Source organism: Bos javanicus, chromosome 16 (assembly GCF_032452875.1).
Source record: "Bos javanicus breed banteng chromosome 16, ARS-OSU_banteng_1.0, whole genome shotgun sequence".
Taxonomy (NCBI): Eukaryota; Metazoa; Chordata; class Mammalia; order Artiodactyla; family Bovidae; genus Bos; species Bos javanicus.
Window position 1 is genome coordinate 32,980,742 of NC_083883.1, and position 15,177 is coordinate 32,995,918.

Below are 15,177 nucleotides of genomic sequence, written 5' to 3' on the forward strand. Positions count from 1 at the left end.
TTTCCTTCTCCAGGGGACTCTTCTTGAACCGGGGATCTAACCTATGTCTCTTGGGTCTCCTGCATTGTCAGGAGGATTCCTTTCCACTGTGGCACCTGCAAAGCCCCTGGATAGAATAGACACAACAGTAATAAATACACTTCATCCTAATTCAAATGTCTTGTTGGTTATAAAATTAAAGTGCACATCACGGGGCAACTAAGCCCGAGCACCACAATAACTGAGCTGGCGCTCTGGAGCCTGCTAGCTGCAACTACTGAGGCCCGAGCACCTAGAGAAGCCTATGCTCCTCAACAAGAGACGCCACCACAAAGAGAAGCCTGAGACTGCAACTTAAGAGTATCCCCTGCTCAGAGCAACTTGAGAAAGCCCGTGAGCAGCAACAATGGCCCAGCACAGCCAAAAATCAAATAGATAAAACTTTACAAAATAATAAGGGCATACATATTTTAGACAATAAATCAAGTTTAACAATTCTAACACTCCTTCTGAATACTACTATCAAAGGTTCCAGGTAGTTGAGCCAATCAAGAAGCTAACACCAAACTAAAGCATCACTTTCCCCTCTTGCCCTTTAGTATCCCTGACTTCTTTTGTTTATTTAGATTTTTCATCTTCAAAATACAAAAAGCCAGATTGTGTATATCATTGCCAAAATATAAGACCCAGTCTCATAATATTTGGCTAAAATATCGTGGAAACAAGTCAGAAAGCTATATTAACCTATTTACATGCTAAGAGCCTAATGGAAGCTTTAAAAAGTTTTTACTGATGTCAGAAAATAATATAAACTATTTAAATTAAAATGAAAGTACAAGAATATGTCTTTGCAACAATGGATGTGAATGTATGCCAAAAATATTAATACTTGGCAACTTATACTGATTAAGTCAGTATTTCAAAACAACAATTAAAATAATGCCTGATGGAAAAACAACTTTTATCAGGAAAAAATCTTGAGGATTAGAATATAACAAATAAGATACTTGAGGAAATAATTATGTCTTAAGAAACAGACCTTTTTTAACCTAAAAGTATATTAAAATGGAATGTAATGTGATCAAATGTGCTATCACTAATTTTTAAAATGATTGTGGCAATCAAAGTACTTCTCTCTATGAATTCGTGTGTATATAACATTATTGTAAGTTGGTACAAGTGTAAGTTGGTCCAGTATATCTTTATTAGCTATTAACATACAGATTATGATTTTATGCAGACATATTTAGGTCAGTAGAGAAAAAAAAAAGACAATTGAAAACCTCAGAATCAAGAACTGAAAGAAAATTTAGAAGTCATTTAGCCCTCTCAACTAATAAGAAAATCCCCTCTGAAATGAGCTTATGTGGTTGTGGATCAAGGTTTGGTTTATTGTCCTCCACAATGTGACTGATCACTCATTTTTGCTTTTGTTTTTAAGAAGCAGTGCACTTAAAAAGGTGACCAAGACCACCATTAAAAATGGTGAAAAATATGTTCACATAGGTCTTTAAAAAAAGGAATCCATACTCAGTCCTCATTCACAAGGCATAAAGTCTCAACTAAATTTAACTCTTTATTAGTCATATCAATAGAAAAGTAAAGTCATAATTCATAAATGTGACAAATGTGCTCTGGAAATAATAAATCTCTTGCTACAGAATATGTTTAAACTATAACTTTAACATATATGAATAAATGCTTGGGAATTCCTTGACAGTTCAATGGCGAGGACGGGGCACGTTCACTGCTGTGGCCTGGATTTGATCCCTGGTAAGAACTAAGATCCCTCAAGCTGCACGGTGCAGTTTTTAAAAAAATGCTTGGTTGATAATCCAAGTAATTCCACTTATTTAATTCATGGTTACATCTAATTCAACATCAAAAATGTTATCTCAAAAATTAAGTAAAGCTAAAACATAATATGCACGTTTTTAGCAAAGTAGATGTAGTTTTGTGACGCTTGGGAAAAATATTAGCAATAACATTTAATTTCACAGAAATGTCACATTCAGCAGATATTCTAAAAAATGTTACTTTTTATAGCATGCTCACTTAGCAAAATATGGAATGACCATATGTGAAAATGAGCACTTTCATAAAATGGTCAGATGGTGAAATAATATCAGAAATACTAGTTAACAAGCACATTTTTAAGTGTAATTAATTTATTTTAATTGGAGGCTAATTACTTTACAATATTGTGGTGGTTTTTGCCATACATTGACATGAATCAGCCACGGTGTACAGGTGTTCCCCATACTGAATCCCCCACCCTATCCCTCCGGGTTGTCCCAGAGCACCAACTTTGAGTGCCCTGCTTCATGCATTGAACTTGCATTGGTCATCTATTTCACATATGGTAATATACATGTTTCAGTGCTAGTCTCTCATATCGTCCCACCCTCGCCTTCTCCCACAGAGTCCAAAAGTCTGTTCTTTGCATCTGTGTCTTTTTTGCTGTTTTGAATATAGGGTCATCATTACTGTCTTTCTAAATTTCATATATATGTGTTAGTATACTGTATTGGTGTTTCTCTTTCTGACTTACTTCACTGTGTATAATAGGCTCCAGTTTCGTTCACCTCATTAGAACTAACTCAAAGGTGTTCTTTTTTATAGCTGAGTAACATTCTATTGTGTTTATGTACAACTTCTTTATTCATTCATCTGCCAATGGACATCTAGGTTGTTTCCATGTCCTGGCTATTGTAAACAGTGCTGCAATGAACACTGAAGTACATGTGTCTCTTTCAACTCTGGTTTCCTCAGTGTGTATGCCCAGTAGTGGGATTGCTGGGTTGTATGGCAGTAGGGTTGTAAGCCTTTGACTGTGTGGATCACAATAAACTGTGGAAAATTCTGAAAGAGATGGGAATACCAGACCACCTGACCTGCCTCTTGAGAAACCTATATGCAGGTCAGGAAGCAAAGGAGAAAAGGAAAGATATAAGCATCTGAATGCAGAGTTCTAAAGAATAGCAAGAAGAGATAAGAAAGCCTTCCTCAGCAATCAAGGCAAAGAAATAGAACAACAGAATGGGAAAGACTAGAGATCTCTTCAAGAAAATTAGAGATACCAAGGGAACATTTCATGCAAAGATGGGCTCGATAAAAGGACAGAAATGGTTATGGACCTAACAGAAGCAGAAGATATTAAGAAGAGATGGCAAGAATACACAGAAGAAATGTACAAAAAAGATCTTCACAACCAAGATAATCACGATGGTGTGATCACTCACCTAGAGCCAGACACCCTGGAATGTGAAGTCAAGTGGGCCTTAGAAAGCATCACTACGAGCAAAGCTAGTGGAGGTGACAGAATTCCAGTTGAGCTATTTCAAATCCTGAAAGATGATGCCGTGAAAGTGCTGCACTCAGTATGCCAGCAAATTTGGAAAATTCAGCAGTGGCCACAGGACTGGAAAATGTCAGTTTTCATTCCAATCCCAAAGAAAGGCAATGCCAAAGAATGCTCAAACTACCACACAATTGCACTCATCCCACACACTAGTAAAGTAATGCTCAAAATTCTCCAAGCCAGGCTTCAGCAATACGTGAACCGTGAACTTCCTGATGTTCAAGCTGGTTTTAGAAAAGGCAGAGGAACCAGAGACCAAATAGCCAACATCCTCTGGATCATGGTAAAAGCAAGAGAGTTCCAGAAAAACATCTATTTCTGCTTTATTGACTATGCCAAAGCCTTTGACTGTGTGAATCACAATAAACTGTGGAAAATTCTGAAAGAGATGGGAATACCAGACCACCTAACCTGCCTCTTGAGAAATCTGTATGCAGGTCAGGAAGCAACAGTTAGAATTGGACATGGAACAACAGACTGGTTCCAAACAGGAAGAGGAGTATGTCAAGGCTGTATATTGTCACCCTGCTTATTTAACTTATATGCAGAGTACATCATGAGAAATGCTGGGCTGGAAGAAGCACAAGCTGGAATCAAGATTGCCAGGAGAAATATCAATAACCTCAGATATGCAGATAACACCACCCTTATGGCAGAAAGTGAAGAGGAACTCAAAAGCCTCTTGATGAAGGTGAAAGAGGAGAGTAAAAAAGTTGGCTTAAAACTCAACATTCAGAAAACAAAGATCATGGCATCTGGTCCCATCACTTCATGGGAAATAGTGGAAACAGTGTCAGACTTTATTTTGGGGGGCTCCAAAATCACTGCAGATGGTGACTGCAGCTGTGAAATTAAAAGACGCTTACTCCTCGGAAGAAAAGTTATGACCAACCTAGATAGCATATTGAAAAGCAGAGACATTACTTTGCCAACAAAGGTCCGTCTAGTCAAGGCTATGGTTTTTCCTGTGGTCATGTATGGATGTGAGAGTTGGACTGTGAGGAAAGCTGAGCACTGACGAATTGATGCTTTTGAACTGTGGTGTTGAAGACTCTTGAGAGCCCCTTGGACTGCAAGGAGATCCACCAGTCCATTCTGAAGGAGATCAGCCCTGGGATTTCTTTGGAAGGAATGATGCTAAAGCTGAAACTCCAGTACTTTGGCCACCTCATGCAAAGAGTTGACTCACTGGAAAAGACTCTGATGCTGGGAGGGATTAGGGACAGGAGGAGAAGGGGACGACAGAGGATGAGATGGCTGAATGGCATCACTGACTCGATGGACGTGAGTCTGAGTGAACTCCAGGAGTTGGTGATGGACAGGGAGGCCTGGCGTGCTGCGATTCATGGGGTCACAAAGAGTTGGACACGACTGAGCAACTGAACTGAACTGAGGTCCCATTTGTTTATTTTTGTTTTTAATTCCATTATTCTGGGAAGTGGGTCATAGAGGATATTGCTATGATTTGTGTCAGAGAGTGTTCTTCTTATGTTTTCCTCTAAGAGTTTTATAGTTTCTCACCTATGTTTAGATCTTTAATCCATTTTAAGTTTATTTTTTGTATGGTGTTAGAAAGTATTCTAGTTTCATTTTTTTACAGGTGGTTGACCAGTTTTCCCAGGATGACTTATTAAATAGATTGTCTTTTCTTCATTGTATATTTTTGCCTCCTTTATCAAAGATAAGGTGTCCACAGGTGTATGGATTTATCTCTGGGCTTTCTATTTTGTTCCATTGATCTATATTTCTGTCTTTGTGCCAGTACTATACAGTCCTGATGACAGTATGTAGCTTTGTAGTACAGTCTGAAGTAAGGCAGGTTGATTCCTCCAGTTCCATTCTTTCTCAAGATTGCTTTGCCTATTCAGGGTTTTTTTGGTGTTTCCATACAAATTGTGAAATTATTTGCTCTAGCTCTGTGAAAAATACCACTGGTAGTTTGATATGGATTGTGCTGAGTCTATAGATTGCTTTGGGTAATATACTCATTCTTCCAATCCATGAACATGGCATATTTTTCCATCTATTTGTGTCATCTTTGATTTATCAGTGTTTTACAGTTTCCTATATATAGATCTTTAGTTTCTCTAGGTAAATTTATTCCTAAGTATTTTATTCTTTTCATTGCAATGGTGAATGGGATTGTTTCCTTAATTTCTCTTTCTGTTTTCTCACTGTTAGTATATAGAAATGCAAGGGACTTGTGTATTGATTTTATATCCTGCAACTTTACTTTATTCATTGATTAGCTCTAGTAATTTTCTGGTGGTGTCTTTAGAGTTTTCTAAGTAGCGGATCATGTCAGCTGCAAGCAGTGAGAGTTTTACTCCTTCTTTTCCAATCTGGATTCCTTTTATTTCTTTTTCTGCTCTGATTGCTGTGGCTAGGACTTCCAAAACTATGTTGAATAGTAGTGGTGGGAATGGGCACCCTTGTCTCATTCCTGATTTTAGAGGAAATGTTTTCAGTTTTTCACCAGAGGATAATGTTGCTGTGGATTTGTCATATATGGCTTTTATTATGCTGAAGTATGTTCCTTCCGGAGAAGGCAATGGCACCCCACTCCAGTACTCTTGCCTGGAAAATCCCATGGATGGAGGAGCTTGGAAGGCTGCAGTCCATGGGGTCACTGAGGGTTGAACATGACTGAGTGACTTCACTTTCACTTTTCACTTTCATGCATTGGAGAAGGAAATGGCAACCCACTCCAGTGTTCTTGCCTGGAGAATCCCAAGGATGGGGAAGCCTGGTGGGCTGCCATCTATGGGGTCACACAGAGTCGGACACGACTGAAGTGACTTAGCAATAGCAATAGCATGTTCCTTCCATGCCTGCTTTCTGGCGAGTTTTTATCATAAATGGGTGTTGAATTTTGTCAGTCAAAGACTTTCTCTGCATCTATGGAGATAATCATATGGTTTTTATCTTCCATTTGTTAATATGGTGTATCACATTGATTGATCTGTGAATACTGAAGAATCCTTGCATCCCTAGGATAAAGCTCACTTGGTCATGATGTATGATCTTTTTAATATGTTGTTGGATTCTGTTTGCTAGAATTTTGTTGAGGATTTTTGCATCTATGTTCATCAGTGATACTGGCCTGTAGTTTTCTTTTTTTGTAGCATCTTTGTCTAGTTTTGGTATTAGGGTGATGTTTGCCTCATAGAATGAATTCAGGAGATTACCTTCCTCTGCAATTTTCTGGAAGAGTGAGTAGGACAGGTTTTAGCTCTTCTCTAAATTTTTGGTAGAATTCACCTGTGAAACCATCTGGTCCTGGGCTTTTGTTTGTTGAAAGATTTTTGATTACACCTTTGATTTCCGTGAACAACCACATTTTTATAACAGAATGACTGTAATATATGTCAGAGTATCTTGTATATTTTTTAAACATACTGTATACTGACGGAAGGTTTATTTTTATAAAATAAGGATCCTAGAAGTATTTTTAAGAGTGTCAACAAACAGGAACACTTTTCAGTTATTGTGTAACCTCCATTTTCCATGCATTCTTATGGGTATTTATTAGAAACTAATTCTTAAATGTGCTTTTAAAAATCATATCCTGTATGTTAACTTTGGTCAATTTTTTTATCCTCCTTAAAAAATAATTCAAAATAATAAAATTGTATAACAGTTTTAGAAAAGAAACTAAAAAGCATGAGAAAAAGTTCGAGTTTTTTCTCCTTTACTTCCTTATAATTGGATGTAACTAGAGAAAGTGTGGGGAGAGACTTGATATTATTAAGGGTCTTTTAATTCACATTAAAGGAATTTGGATTTTATTCTAAGGGCAATAGGTATCAAACTAGGATTTATCAAGTAGGGAGTATCTGACTAGATTTATTATCAAGAAAGATCACTCTTGTTGCTAGGAGGAAAACTCAATTGGAAACAAAGAAATGGCTAGTGATCTGGAGAAAGTGTATCCTCAGTGTGTCCTATTCTTTCCCATAATGCTATAATCACTTGTTGGGGGTCCCCAAGTTGTCCTTCCCCAACCCCCATTAGACTGCAAATTCAGTAAGTCATAGGCTTCATCGATTCTCGTCACTTCTAGGTAGTATGTATTCCAGGATCCCAACAGAGGGACATTCTACCAAAAAGCTGACCATTAATCTTCAAAGCTATCAAAGTGATCATGAAAAATAAGGAGAGTCTGAGACTGTCATAGCCAAGAGGAATGTAAAGAGACATGACAGCTAAATGCAATGTAGTATCAGAGTTGGGATCCTGGAACAGTAAAGGGCATTAGGTAAAAATTAAGGAAAACTGAATAAAGAATGGCTTTAAGAAATAAAAAAGTTACTAACTTCTTACTTTGAAAAAGTTTTGCCACCATTTCTAGGTTGCAGCACAGTATCAGACTACCTGGGTTTAAAGATCAGATCCATCAATTATTAGCTCCATAACCTTTTGGACAGGTAACTTAACTGCTCAATACTCAGTTTCTCTCATCTGCAAAAAGGTATCAAGACTATCTTAATGTCACAAGGTTGTTTTGAAAGCTACTACCAGAACTACAGTAATATTCAATAAAAGTTACCCATTATCAGACTATTTTTTTCTAATTTGAGCAAAGTTACTTAGTATCTCAAGAAAGTAAGTTATATAAATTTGACTGAGAGAAATTAAGTTTTCTGTTACAGCTGACCCTTAAACAACAGGAGTTTGAACTGCACAGATCCACCTACATGCAATTTTTTTTTTCAACTGTAAATACTACCATACTACAAGGGTCCGAAGTTGATTGAATCTGAGATGCAGACCATGGACAAAGGAGAATCACCCATATAAGGAGGACCAATATAAATTATATGCAGATATGCAACTATGCTGTGGGTGGCACCCCTAACCCCACACTGTTCAAGAGTCAACTGTACTCATTTACATGAAATGTAATGAAAGAGAAAAAAGGAAAAACTCTATTAAATAATTTCACCCAGGATTATTAGCATTGGTTTGCATGCGTGTGTTAGTCACTCAGTCATGTCTGACTCTGTGACCCCGTGGACTATGGCCCACCAGGCTCCGCTGTCCATGGAATTCTCCAGGCAAGAAACTGTAGTTGGTACCCATTCCCTTCTCCAGGGGATCTTCCTGACCCAGGGATCAAATCTGGGTCTCCTGCATTGCAGGCAGCTTCTTTACCATCTGAGCCACCAGGGAAGCCGGAGCTTCCTACACTGGTTTTCATGAAGTCGTAAACCTTACTAGAATCTATTGGTATTTCACTAATAATATTTTTTGAACTAGTAATTACTTTAATTATTGGGTTAGATATTCAAATCATCTTTTTAAAAATACTAAATAGGGACTTCCCTAGTGGTCCAGTGGTTAAAACTCCATGTTCCCAATACAGGAGGTCCAGGTTCATTCCCTAGTTAGGGAACTAGATCCCACATGCTGCAACTAAGATCCAGGGCAGCCAAATAAATTAATGTTAAAAAAAAAAAAAGATAAAAAAATACTAAATAAAATGTATATATTTTATATTATTTACATTATTCATAGTTGTTCCTACCCTTCTAGGTCACAAAAGCATACAGCAGACTTCTTTTTTATAAAATAAATATAATGAAATTAATACAATACAATAATAAAATACCTTTTAATTGGTGAAATCTTAGAGGCAAGTTATATTACTGCACAGTAATTCCTTTTACCTTCTTCCCATATTACACATTACTAAAGCCAACAATTTGACATATTTGTTTTTCAGCAATAGAAATACTAGGGCTAAAAATTATCTATTATACCAAGTTAAAATCAAACCATACCAAGACAAAACCAAAACTGTGCTATGCTAGTTGCTCACTCATGTCCGATTCTTTGTGACCCCATGGACTATAACCCACCAGGTTCCTCTGTCCATGGGGATTCTCCAGGCAAGAATATTGGAGGGGGTTGCCATGCCCTCCTCCAGGGGATCTTCCCAACTCAGGGATTGAACCCAGGTCTCCAGCATTACAGGTGGATTCTTTACCATCTGAGTCACTAGAGAAGCCCCAAACCAAAACTACTTAACATTTAATTTCAAAAGAGGAAATTAATGATAAAAAATACAGAAGGAGCTATATTAACCAAAATATATGTCAGACTGCCTAAGAAAACAGAGAGGTTTTTGTTTTGTTTCCTTTCCCTCTGTCCCATTGAGTGACAGTTGCCACTGACACAATCCCAGGGCAAGGATGTAATCAAAGGTTTTCAATTTCAGCACCAGCTACCAAATACTGGCCCCACTACCCAGGGAGAATAGAGAAGTTTTTAAATATCACAGCTGGGTTTTTTTCTAAAGCTAAGATGTCTGTATATATATTTAAATACTAGGTACTCAAAATCCCACCTTCATAAATTAAGAGAAAATAATAAGCCCCAAGAGAAATCCTTATCATGAGACCTGTTTAAAACACACAACAAAGAAGGTAAAGAAATGCATTCCAGATTAATTAACTAGAAGTATAAATTATGTTATTGTTCTATTTGACCCAAATAATGCCAATACCTATTCCAGAGATATGCTATTTTTAAAAAAATGTTAAGAACCCATTAAGGTGTTTTGGGGGGAGGAGGAGTTCTTAATGAATTCTTATTTTATAAATGGGTTGATCCAAAAACAATATATCACCAAAACACCTGGCTTAAAATACTGTACGGTATTCGCTCATGATCTAGCTTTATGTTACTACGTGCTTTCATTTATCAAATATTTATTGATCATGTACCACAAATACATTTTAATTTAAAAGGAAAACAAATCAGCTACAGTAAACTATAATAGCAGATGTGCTAAAACTCAGCAAAGTATGTAGACAGTGTTATAGAAGCCCAAGAGTGACACCCCATCTTTTTAGAGTGAGACTTAGGTAGAGATGATGAAATAGTCAGACATTGAAATGGAGAGGCATTAATTCATCCCTAACCCTCTTCAAATCTCAACATCCAGTCACAAAGAAATTTAGAATCTCTAGGCTCTAAAACCTTCTTACCTATTTCCTCTGCTACCACCTAGTCCAAGATAACACCATCATCACCTGCTCTTGCCCTGGTCCAATCTGTCACAGTGTCGGCAAGGGACCTTGGACCTTTTAAAAACATAAACTGAATTGTATTATCTCCCTAGGTAAAAGGCTTCAGTGACTTCCTCTTGCTTTTGGATAGAGGTCAGTACCCCTGACCTGGTCATCTAATACGTGTGGTCTCGGCCTACTTTATAAACCTCATTTCACACTAGTCTTACAGTCTCACCCACCCTCACTTCTTCACACCAGCTATACTGACCTTTATTCAATATTTCTAGTAAGCCATGCTCCGTTATTTATTCAGGCTTTTGAATCTTCAGTCCTTTTAGCTGAAAACTAGAAGGTTTGGGGGGGCTTCCTCAGTGACTCAACGGTAAAGAATCTGCCTGCCAATGCAGGAGACATGGGTTCTATCCCTGGGTCAGGAAGAACCCCTGCAGAAGGAAATGACAACCCACTCCAGTATTCCTGCCTAGTAAATCCCCTGGATAGAGGAGTCTGGCGGGCTACAGTCCATAGGGTCGCAAACAAGTCGGACATAAGTTAGGAACTACACAACAACAGCAGGTTTTTCAGAATAGGGAATGCCACACTCAAAGCCCCTGAAGTAAGAAAAAATTAACTCAGGGGTCCCTCTTCTAGAACTTTTTGAACTTAGCCCAAATATCACTGAATTATGGTTCTCTTCTCTACAGTATATAATCTCTTAAGACGGTAAGACCCAAATATGTTCTATTCTCCAATGTCCATCACAGTGCCTGACACAGGAAGTAATTAGTGATATAATATATAGAACTCCTACTACATGTGAAACTCTCTGCTACGTGCTTTACCACTGTATGAGGTAGCTTCTATTTTACTCCTCATTTAACAAGCAAAGAAGTTAGAATAGTTACGTACCTAGCCTAAAATTCTTGCTGTTGTTCAGTCACTAAGTCATGTCCAACTCTTTTGAGATCCAGCTATTAAGAGGTAGAGCTGGAATTCAAATCCATCAAGAGTTACTATCAATTTCATGTTCTGTACCACTAAACAATACCATTTATTCAAGGAAGCCCAGGATAAGAAAACAATATATACAGAGGCTTATAACTTTCATTATGGAAAAAAAAAAACACATAAACTGTTCATTATGGTACAATATAGAAGGCATGGAGGGTGGCACCTACCAGACTTGTGATTAGAGCAGAACCTGGAGAAATAAAACATCAGAGTCTGCTCTATTAGAGAATTAATACCATACTAAAGCAATGGTGATGGGCAGGGAGGCCTGGTGTACTGTGATTCATGGGGCCACAAAGAGTCGGACACGGCTGGGCAACTGAACTGAACTGAAGGCAATGGGAAACATGAAAGGTTTTGACAGAGAATTCATCACCAGATAAGCAGATTTTCAACATGGTAAATGAAAATAAGTAAAACAATTAAGAAGCTTTTGCAATAATTCAGTAGATGCACATGTACGTACGAACAAATTGAGGAAGCTCCTATTTTTATGACTTGTATTTTCTCTGTCATATAAGAAGTGAAAAAATGAATAGGGAGGATGCCCACTCTTATCACTTCTATTGAACATAGTATTGGAAATCCTAGCCACAGCAATCAGATAAAAAAATAAAACATATCCAAATTGGAAGGGAAGAGGTAAAACTGTCACTATTTGCAAATGACAAGATACTCTCTGCAAAGGCATTAAATTCTCCACACAAAAACCCTTAGAACCAATAAATGAATTCAGTAAGGTAGCAGGATACAAGATTAATATAAAGAAATTTGTCACATTACTTTATACTAACGATGAAATATCAGAAATAGAATGCAAAAATATAATCCTGCTTAAAATTATGTCAAAAAGAAATACCTAGAAATAGACTTAAACAAGGAGATGAAAGACCTATATGCTGAAAATTATAAAACATTGATAAAGGAAATTGAAAATTATTAAAAGAATGGAAAGATCTCCCATGCTCTTGGATTGGGAGAACTAATATTGTTAAAATGGCTTATCCCACACAGAGCAATCTACAGATCTCATACAATCACTATCAAAATACCCATAACATTTTTCACAGAACTAGAACAAATAATACTAAAATTTACATGGACCCACAAAAGACCCAGAATTGCCAAAGCAATCTTGATGAAAAAGAACAAAGCTGGAGGCATAATCCTTCTACACTTCAGAGATTACTGCTGTTGCTGCTGCTGCTGCTGCTGCTGCTAAGTCACTTCAGTCGTGTCTGACTCTGTGCAACCCCACAGATGGCAGCCCACCAGGCTCCCCTGTCCCTGGGATTCTCCAGGCAAGAACACTGGAGTGGGTTGCCATTTCCTTCTCCAATGCATGAAAGTGAAAAGTGAAAGTGAAGTCGCTCAGTCGTGTCCAACCCTCAGCGACCCCAAGGACTGCAGCCTTCCAAGCTCCTCCATCCATGGGATTTTCCAGGCAAGAGTACTGAAGTGGGGTGCCATTGCCTTCTCTGTCAGAGACTACTACAAAGCTACAGTAATCAAAACAGCCTAATGTTGGCATAAAAAAGATATATGGATCAATGAAACAGAATAGGGAGGCCAGAAATAAACCCACATATTTATATAGTCAATTAATATACAAGACAGCAATCAAATACAACAGAGAAAAGATAATCTCTTCAGTAAGTGGTGTTGGGAATACTGGGCTGCTACTTGTAAATTAATGAAATTAGGACATTCCCTCACACCATATACAAAAATGAACTCAAAATGTTTTAAAGACCTAAATATAAGACATGACACCATGAAGAGACTCCTAGAAGAGAACATAGGCAAAACATTCTCAGATATAAATTGTAGGAATATTTTCTTAGATTAGTCTCCCAAGGCAAAAGAAAACAAAAATAAATATAACCTAAACAAAATTAAATGTTTTGCACAGCAAAATAAACTGTCAACAAAATGAAAAGATAACCTATGAACTGGGAAAAAATATTTGCAAACGATGTGATTGACGAGTAATAGCCAAGAATATAAACACCCCATACAATTAACTGTCAAAAAACAAACCACCTAATCAAAGACCTAAGTAGACATTTCTCCAAAAAAGACATACAGGTGCCCAACAGGCACAAGAAAAGACACTCAACATCACTAATTATTAATGTGAATCAAAACAAGAATGAGGTATCACCTCATACTGGTTAGAATGGCTATCATCAAAAAAAGTCTATAGATAATAAACGCTGGAGGGAGTGTGTGAAGGAAAGGGAACCTCCTATACTGTTGATGGGAATGTAAATTGGTACAGACACTTTTGCAAACAGTATGTAAGTTCCTTTAAAAACTAAAAATAGAGTTACACACACACACACAATGGAGTATTACTTGGTCATTACAAAGAATGTTATTTGCAACAACATGGATGGGCCTAGAGAATATTAAACTAACTGAAGTCAGTCAGAAAAAGACAAATATTATATGATATCATTTATATATATAGAATCTGAAAAATAATACAAATGAATCTATATACAAAACAGAAACAGATTCACAGACACAGAAAACAAACTAATGGTTACTAAAGAGGAAAGAGTAGGGAGGACGAATGAACTAGGAGTATGGATTAACAGAACAAAATACTATACATAAAATAGATAAGCAATGAGGATTTACTGTATATAGTACAAGGCACTATATTCAATATCTTATAATAACCTACAATGGAAAATAATCTGAAAAAAAAAGAAATATATATATACCTAAACTACTGCTGTAGTGCTCGTTTCGGCAGCACATATACTAAAATTGGAACGATACAGAGAAGATTAGCAAGGCCCCTGCGCAAGGATGACACACAAATTCGTGAAGCGTTCCATATTTTTTAAAAATAAAATAAAATAAATAAATAAACTACTGCTGTATACCTGAAACTAACACAATACTATAAATCAACCATACTTCAATTTTTTAAGTGTATCTAAATTAAACTTCATAGAGATTTTACATAAGAGATTATCTTTGTTCCTAGGAAATACATACAAAAGTATTAAGGAAGATGCAGTACAACTGTAACATACTACTCTTAAATGTTTCAAGTAAAGAATATACATATATAACAGATATATACAACAAGTTATATGTGTATATATACATATATGAGAGTGATAAAATGTGACAAAATATTGAAATTAATCTGGGTAAAGGGAATGTGGGAATTCTCTGTACTATTACAATTTTTCCGTAAATTCGAAATTATTTTACAAAATTATTCAAAATTATTCTTAAAAATAATCAGTGAATAAAAAGGCAGTTCAAGAATAAAAATATCTGAATTGAAGATGTCAGAGGTCATACAATCCTAGATGTTATAAGATACAAGTTCGGCCACGAAAGTGGGCAGTTGAAGTATAATGCAGATAAAGTCACTGAAACTGGTCACATTTGAAACACTTTCCCTCTCATTTCATTATATTGCACAGTTTCTATGAAACTTCACTTACTGATTTCACCTGAAGTTCTTTAATCTCTAAAATTCCTTTCACTCTTCTTTTGAAGCCTTTAGTGCTTATACTATTTTATAGTGTAGTTACCAGTGCAAATCTACTAACCAATTAAAGAGTTGCATAGTTCCCTTTCCTTATAACTAATGAAGATCTTAACAGAATTTCAAATCTCTATCTCTTTGACATCCTATTAAACAGACTACCACTTTTCAGGTTTATTATCTTGAGTCCTACTCAGAAGTATTTGAGAGTCCCGTGAACTGCAAAGAGATCAAATCAGGCAATCCTAAAGGAAATCAACCCTGAATATTCATTGGAAGGGCTGATGCTGAAG

The 15,177-nt window shown here is 36.7% G+C and overlaps 1 protein-coding gene and 1 non-coding gene across 7 annotated transcripts in view; one reads left to right on the forward strand and one right to left on the reverse strand.

Annotated features, from left to right (window-relative positions):
* EFCAB2 (EF-hand calcium binding domain 2) overlaps nucleotides 1–15,177 on the reverse strand; it is a 118,980-nt gene that overhangs the window by 90,913 nt on the left and 12,890 nt on the right. The gene's annotated exons all lie outside the window — the stretch shown is intronic.
* On the forward strand, nucleotides 14,116–14,222 carry LOC133228310 (U6 spliceosomal RNA). Its single transcript, XR_009730168.1, has one exon. It is a non-coding gene; the product is annotated as a U6 spliceosomal RNA (small nuclear RNA).